We start from the raw sequence: 7165 nt of genomic DNA, 5'->3' as shown, positions 1-7165 counted from the left end.
GGGACGCTTTCCACTTCCTTCCATTTCAATGATGCTCAAAGTAACGCTCGGTACAGTGCACTCAGGTAAATGAGGCAAGACTTCGCAAATGAACTGCAGTTTAGAGGAGCTTTTAAATGTTTCACGGCTGTCAGTGGTGTCACGATCAGGCAGGACACCAGAGTCAGGATCCAGAATGCGGGAAACACCCGGTTTATTATGGCACCGATAAACACCAAATCCAAAGGGCAGCACTGGAGACGTAGTCGAGGACGGAGCAGAAGGGTCGTAAGCCAAGGGGATCAGTCCTACACACACAGGACACGGGGCGGGGCAGGGCAGGACAGGAGGCTGGAACAGGCAGAAGGCAGAATGACAGGAGGTCCGGGACGGGCAGGCGGGACAGGCAAGGAGGACAGGGCAGGCAGGATACACGAAGCAGGAGAGAGAGACAATAGACGATCAAACGCGCAGCAAGGCACATCTAAACAATGGCAACAATACTCCGCAAAGTCTGCTGGTCCAGGACCATCCTTTTAACTAAAAGGGGCGGTTCCCTTCCGGGTTGCGTCCGCTGTGGGACGGTCCTGGTCCCGATGTGACAAGTGGTTAATTAGCCACCAATCAGGTGAAGATTTCGATATGAATTAACTAATGCATTTGTATTTTTTATTTTGATTTTATTTATTTGTTTGTTTGTATTTTGAAAATACATTCAGGACTACAGATAACAACACCACCGCATATTCAGTTGCGTTTCACTGCATTTCAATTCGGGAAGCAGTCCGTGCGAATCGCCCGCGATTATTCGAAGCAATCGGTGATGTAATGGAACGCGGATTTGGAAGTCACGTGACCTCCTGCGCTCGGGATAAAGCCCGGAATAATGTTTCGAATCAGATGTTCCACGAATCCACGTAGGTTTCAGTGCGTACCGGAACGCGTTTCGATTTTGCCATCAGTATCAAAAAGTTACAAAACGCATTTCATTATCGATCAAAACGTGTTGTAAAGGGGGTCGGCGTATATTTTTCAGTTTTGGAGGTTTCAATTTGTAGGACAAGCTACTGTACTAGTTGGTGTAATATCATGGTTAAGTATGCTCTGCTCTACCTCATTTTAGACAAAATTAAGTTAAAAGAAGACCTAAGTTCTAAGTTCATTCAAATCTGACAGAGTTCTCAGATCTGATGTTACATCAGATGTTATAGTTTTGACAAATAGTGTGTTTTGCATACATGCGCGCTTCTATGTGTACGAGAGAGATGTCTTTCGTGCAATTTTCCGCAACCCTTCAATAAATAACGATGTAAAAATCTTTCGGTTTCTTTGTTGATGCTTGGTACACAGTTAATCTTGCATAAAATTGTGTCATCATCTTCAATTAGGGTACCCGCGGTCATGGAAAACCTGGAAAAGTTTTTGGAAATTTGTCAGGAAATCGGGGAATTTAATAAAAATAAAAAAGGGGGCAAGCAGGAAAACACGCAGTGATATTACAATGACCGGACTGGGGAAACTCTTCTTCTTCTTTCTTTCTTTCTTTCTTTTTTCTTCTTCCTTCTTCCTTCTTCCTTCTTCCTTCTTCCTTCTTCCTTCTTCTTCGTTTAACGGCGGCTTGCATCCGTCAGTGTTGCACTACCGCCGGACTGGGGAAACAAACAGAAACGCGGACTAAATACAGAGGACTAATTACAACAACCAGAAACAGCTGATCACACGGGGATTCCACACGGGGTTAACGAGGGGGCGTGGCACACGGAAGGAGAGGACGATCGGGGCAGGACAATTACTATCTGAAACTGCACGCATCATCAAATCAAAGCAAACTTGTTGAAAATTTTCTTGTGATATTGGAGAAGTCATGGAAATTTATTCTGCCAGAACTGGGGGAACCTTGTTCAATGCGAATCTAGCAGAAATCTATGCCATCTATGGGTTACAGTGTCACAAATTACATTTCATTGGTAGGTTGCTTGGCAATACAGGCTCACTGGTGTTTTTTTTTTTTTTTTTCCCTCGGGTCGGGTTTTGGGTCATTATCCACGAGTATTTTTGCGGGTTGGGCGGGTCGGTTTGGGGTGAATTTTAAAAAAAGCCGACCCGCCCGACACTACCGCTCACGGTCAAACACACAGGAAACGCAACTGGTAGGGAGATTGACATTTAAAACGTATTAAGTTCGGAATGCGCAAATTGAGTATACTTGTTCATGGAGAAGTACAGGACTGTTTAAGGTGTTATGTCATAAGCATTTACTGAGTCTTAAAAGAAGCTATCATTTATGTTTGAGTCTGTATAATTAGTATAGCTCATTTAAATGAAGTGGCATTATATGTTGTGTGACTCATGTCAGCTTGATGCGTTTTCCTAATTTTGCTGGACTTGGCTTTTTAGACTTTCATTAACCTTTCACCTTGTGCGACAGTGATGTGTGTGAATAAAATGAGATGTTTAGTTTGGAAGTGTTTAAAGGTTCTATGAGGCAAAATTTTCCATTGTTTATCCTTAAACGTTATCAACCTAATCGGGTATCGACCTAATCTTGCTTCCAAGTAAGACAATAATTGAGTTGTCCCTTGCCTCCTTCAGTCTTGGACTGGCCGTTTCCAAGTTTGGGCAAGAGCTGAGCTGTTGAAACCTACCATAACTTGACAGCAAGTCTTCGCTGCTAAGGGCAGCAGATATTTGAACTGTCTGCATCCAAAGTTAGCAGCACCAGAGCTGAAACACAGCTGCTACAATGATTGCATTGATGAGCAGCCACTTTCTGTAGCAGACTAGTGATCCACATCCCAAAATAGCAGCATGGTTCTGTGTATTTGCATTGAATAACTGAATTCAGTCAGTAAGCCACACCACCCACAGGAGAACAGCAAAGGGAGTTCCCTCAAACCCCTTTCTAGCTCACAAAAATGCACCCCACAGCAAGCTTTGCAAACAAGCATTTATTGCTCAGTTGACCACAATTCAGAATTGCACCAGAAAGCACCCCCGTAAGTCACAGGGACAAGCAGTGTACATTCCCACAGGACATCGGGAATCCTGGGACCACCGAACATCCCTTTGAGGGGGTCAATCGTCTCGCTTCCCTGTAGAGGAAGTAGGCAATGGGGTTATATACACACACCACAGAGCATCAATTACTTTGGGTTTAATTACAACCACACAACATTACCTGCTGTAGGTACACACAGGTTACCACAACCACTGGAATAACACTGCCAGCCCTTGGAACAATCTCCGTCAACCTTACACGTTGTGGCACTCGTCGTAATGACGGGACATAGACCTGGATATCCTTCAGAAGCAAAGATCAGACAAAGGCATTAACATTACACCAATACAGATGCCACCACTTCCTGTCAGCTACAAGCTGGCACTCAGGTGAGTGAGTGCCAAGTCATGCCCGTGGCCACCCTAGTCCTACCCAGTCACTAGGGAACAAGGAGCACATTTACACACACGATCACACAAAAGCAGGGACACTTACCAGAAGTAGATTGCACACATGTACGGATAGTTCCATATGCACAGCACTTCAATTTGCCAGGACAGTCGCAATCACAGGTACAGCTTGATGTTGATGGCAGCTTCCCCCCATTTGTTGGACAGGCACCAGCTCTGCAGACTACATGGGAAAATCCATACCATAGGCTTAATTCCGATAGACTAAATAAACCAAACTGCATGCAAAGGCAGACGAACATCTTTAGTAGAAGTTGTTAGCCATTTAGCTAAACATTCAGAAGCTGCCATTTCAGATTCATGCAGGAGTTTCTGGTCAGATCGAGGAATTTGACTGGACAAGACAGCAATTGGAGCGTTTTGTTGTTGCATTTTGAATAAACCATGTGGATCCTCCACCCATTGGCAAGCTGGAAAACATCCCAGTCAGTCAATTTAGGCATACCCATGACTTAGAAATGGGCATTGGCAGGATAAAGGACACAGTTCACATAAAAGGAAGGATCAATCAACCAAGCAGTGAACCACGACAAATACTTGCAGGCCTAATTAATTATTCTTCTACATTAACACAACTGCTATATAACAAGGAGATGGACAAGGAGCGTTAAACTCACCAGGACATGGTTTTTCACATCTAGATCCAAATACAATTAACAACTTAGCCATAACAATAGCCGCCAGAAACACCCGCATTATTGCAACCCTGTCGTCTATTGCTTTTTACTTAGCATGGTACTGACTTTGGAAAACGCCAATTTAAAGGCAACTTTAAAAAGAGGCGTGGCGAGAGGACGGCGCTACATTTGTCATCGACGCATCACTTTTCGCACAATATATAGCGTACTATAAAATGTATTTTTATTTTTTCATTCTCAATTAAAGCTTAATGTAAGATTCGATTAATTAAAATATGTCGCAATACTACATATATAAATCGAAACTGCAATATATCAAGACAAAACTAATTTCTAAAGCTCGGAACACGTGAGAATGCGCACACCGCCTGATTAACAACAGACTGCGGTACACCGGAGGGTATTCCAGACAGCGGGTTTAGCGCGCAATCCGCAGTTAATGGCGCGAACCGGATCCCTTTCCGTTCCAGTGACCGAGATCAGACGGAGCGTCACTCAGTCTCCGTGGCGACGAAAGGAACTAAATGTACCTGCGGGACAGCGGTTTGGCTTCGGCAGCTCAGGGTTTACAGTGCGGTTGCGTCGGCAGAGTTGGGCAGGTTGGTTTGGCTGTTCGTTTCTGCGGGTGACAGTCGGCATAGAAGCGAGAATTCCGCTCCGGTTAGACACCCCGTCACTCCCTAGCCAATATAAATACGTTCGATTTGATTAAAGGTTATCTAATCTCATCTGAACACCCGTTTTCAGCTTCTCATTTCAAACATCGGACACCGTGGCTTTGCACTCGCACTCGCATCTTTACAAACTGTATGTATTGAACTCCGTTTATTGCTACTGGAAGCTTCTTCTACTACCGCGGTTCTTCTACTGGCAGCGGCGTGTCGGGCTATGCGCGGAGTATGCTTAGCACTCAAAAGGCTACTGCATGTTTTTGTTTGTTTTGTTTTTCCTGGGGATAAACCTTTGAGAATAACGTACTATAATACATCGTTATTTATTACAGAATTGTTTATTTGTGAAGGCATGCCTACTCGCGTTCTCATCACTGTAATACAGTAGTAAATGAAGGAGGTTACTTGAAAAAGCAATCGTTACGAGCATTAATGTGCAGGTAGTGTCAGGACACTTCATTCCAATTCAGCACTTTATTTCCCAATACACTGTAGCTTAACAGGGCCTAACAATGTCCACTGTCTAATGATATTCAGTGTCCAAGCAAAATGACCAGGCTCTTGCCGTGACTAAAGGATTTATAGATGGAACCCAGATAGCATGCGGATATGCTAAATGCTGTAAATGTAAAGGGCGTGTCCACCTCAAGAAGACAGAACCCACCCAGCACCAGACGTCCATGGACATTGTTTTTTTTTTTCCCTCAGATTTAAAATCCTTGAAGACGTTGGACTTTTGTTGGTTTTAAACACATGATCAGGCACTGTATGCAGTTCCTGTTGAAAAGTAGCTCTTATGAGGTTAACATCTGTGAGGTTCAGAAACTGGTAATGGGCCACAATATGGCCAGATGTCAAACAGAGCCCGCCCACTCGTGGCTAACATTAGGCCCTGCTCTGGCCCACATGTGCCAACCTGATGCGGCAACCTAGAGCGGTCCGCTCAATCGCCATCATTCCATGCTTATATGTAGGCCAGATGAAAATGCGTGATGTGGGTCACATCCGGGCCAGAAAGATTTTGCTATCTGGGAATGTTCATCGTATGACAAATTTGCACAGGTTAATTCTCTACTCGTAGATTCAAGATTCTTTAATTGTCACATACATAGTTATACAAAGTACAACACGTAGTGAAATGCATCCTGAAGCGCTCTTTTGTAGACTGTGCAAGTTGTTAAAGTTAAAAAGTGCAAAAAGCAAGCTAAAAATGCAAGCAGAGGAGTATGTTCAAAATGAACGGTAACAAGACATAAAGCTACCAGTGTAGCAGTACGGATTTGGTGAGGGATACAAGAGCACAATGTACATCAGGGTATGAGATGCAATGGCATGTTCAGGTTCAGAAACCTTATGGCCTGGAGGTAGAAAGTCCTCCTAAGCCTCTCAGTCCTGGCCATGATGCTCCTGAGTCTCTTTCCTGATTTCAGAAAAGGTTGTGTCAGAAGTGGGATTCGAACCCACGCCTCCAGTGGGAGACCAGAACACCCGCTTCTACGGAAGGTATTGAACCTTGAGTCTGGCGCCTTAGACCACTCGGCCATCCTGACAACTTGTGACTGATTTAATTAATAATAATTTGATTTGTGATTCCAATTAATGAACCCTGATTGATGGTTCAAGGTGAATAAACATAACAAAATATAATACAGGCAATGACAACTGGGTGGTCATGAGTAGGGGAGAGTACTACCAATATGGATAAAGTGAGTGTTCTGATGTTCGAGTGCTTTAAAGCTATTTCAGATGCAAAATGGATGAGATGGTTCAAACATCATTTGAACTTTTTGCCAATGAGAAAGGACTTATAGTTAATGCTGATACAACAGCTGTGACTAGGCAGCAGAGGAGAGCGTTGCTTTTACATCGTGCGGGGCCTGACGTGCAGCACATTATCTCCACCTTGCTGAATACAGGCGACGCGGTCGATTATGATGCCGCAGTGTGGGCTTTGAATGCTTATTTTGTATCGCACGTTAAGGTAGATTTTGTGTCACTCTCGTTTCATGCACTCTCACAAAAGCTGGGGGAAACAGTGCGGCAATTTGCATGTAGACTCAGACAAGCAGCTAGTGACTATGCACTCTCGGCCGGGCGTTGGAAGTTGCGTCGTTCTGCGAGAGGATTGAGGAGTCCTTGTTAGCGACGTTCGAGGAAGGCATTACATCGACAAGGAAGGAAAGTGTGAACTGCACAGGGCAAAGACACAACAAAGCGAAACCCAAATGACCACAATAATAATAATAATAATAATAAATTTTATTTCTAACGCACTTTTCATTAAAACAAATCTCAAAGTGCTACAAAGTAAAATCAGCACATAAAAACACATAAAGTCAGCAATGAAATGCTCGTTTAAATAGGTGGGTCTTTAGGCCACATTTAAAAGCGGCTACATTCTGTGGTGCC

The 7165-nt window shown here is 43.9% G+C and overlaps 1 long non-coding RNA gene and 1 other non-coding gene across 2 annotated transcripts; both read right to left on the bottom strand.

The window, feature by feature from the left end:
• Nucleotides 1-2912: 2912 nt before the first annotated feature.
• LOC140592182 (uncharacterized) lies at nucleotides 2913-4327 on the bottom strand. Its single transcript, XR_011992473.1, has 4 exons — nucleotides 4065-4327; nucleotides 3473-3610; nucleotides 3158-3280; nucleotides 2913-3071 (listed from the first exon to the last, which is right to left on the bottom strand). It is a non-coding gene; the product is annotated as an uncharacterized lncRNA (long non-coding RNA).
• A 1868-nt stretch (nucleotides 4328-6195) lies between these two features.
• Nucleotides 6196-6306, bottom strand: trnal-caa (transfer RNA leucine (anticodon CAA)). Its single transcript has 2 exons — nucleotides 6269-6306; nucleotides 6196-6241 (listed from the first exon to the last, which is right to left on the bottom strand). It is a non-coding gene; the product is annotated as a tRNA-Leu (tRNA).
• Between the last annotated feature and the right edge of the window lie 859 nt (nucleotides 6307-7165).

The sequence above is a fragment of the Paramormyrops kingsleyae genome, chromosome 8 (assembly GCF_048594095.1).
Source record: "Paramormyrops kingsleyae isolate MSU_618 chromosome 8, PKINGS_0.4, whole genome shotgun sequence".
In the NCBI taxonomy this organism is placed as follows: domain Eukaryota; kingdom Metazoa; phylum Chordata; class Actinopteri; order Osteoglossiformes; family Mormyridae; genus Paramormyrops; species Paramormyrops kingsleyae.
The sequence above is the reverse complement of the archived record's forward strand: the minus strand, read 5'-3'. Positions and strand labels throughout refer to the sequence as shown.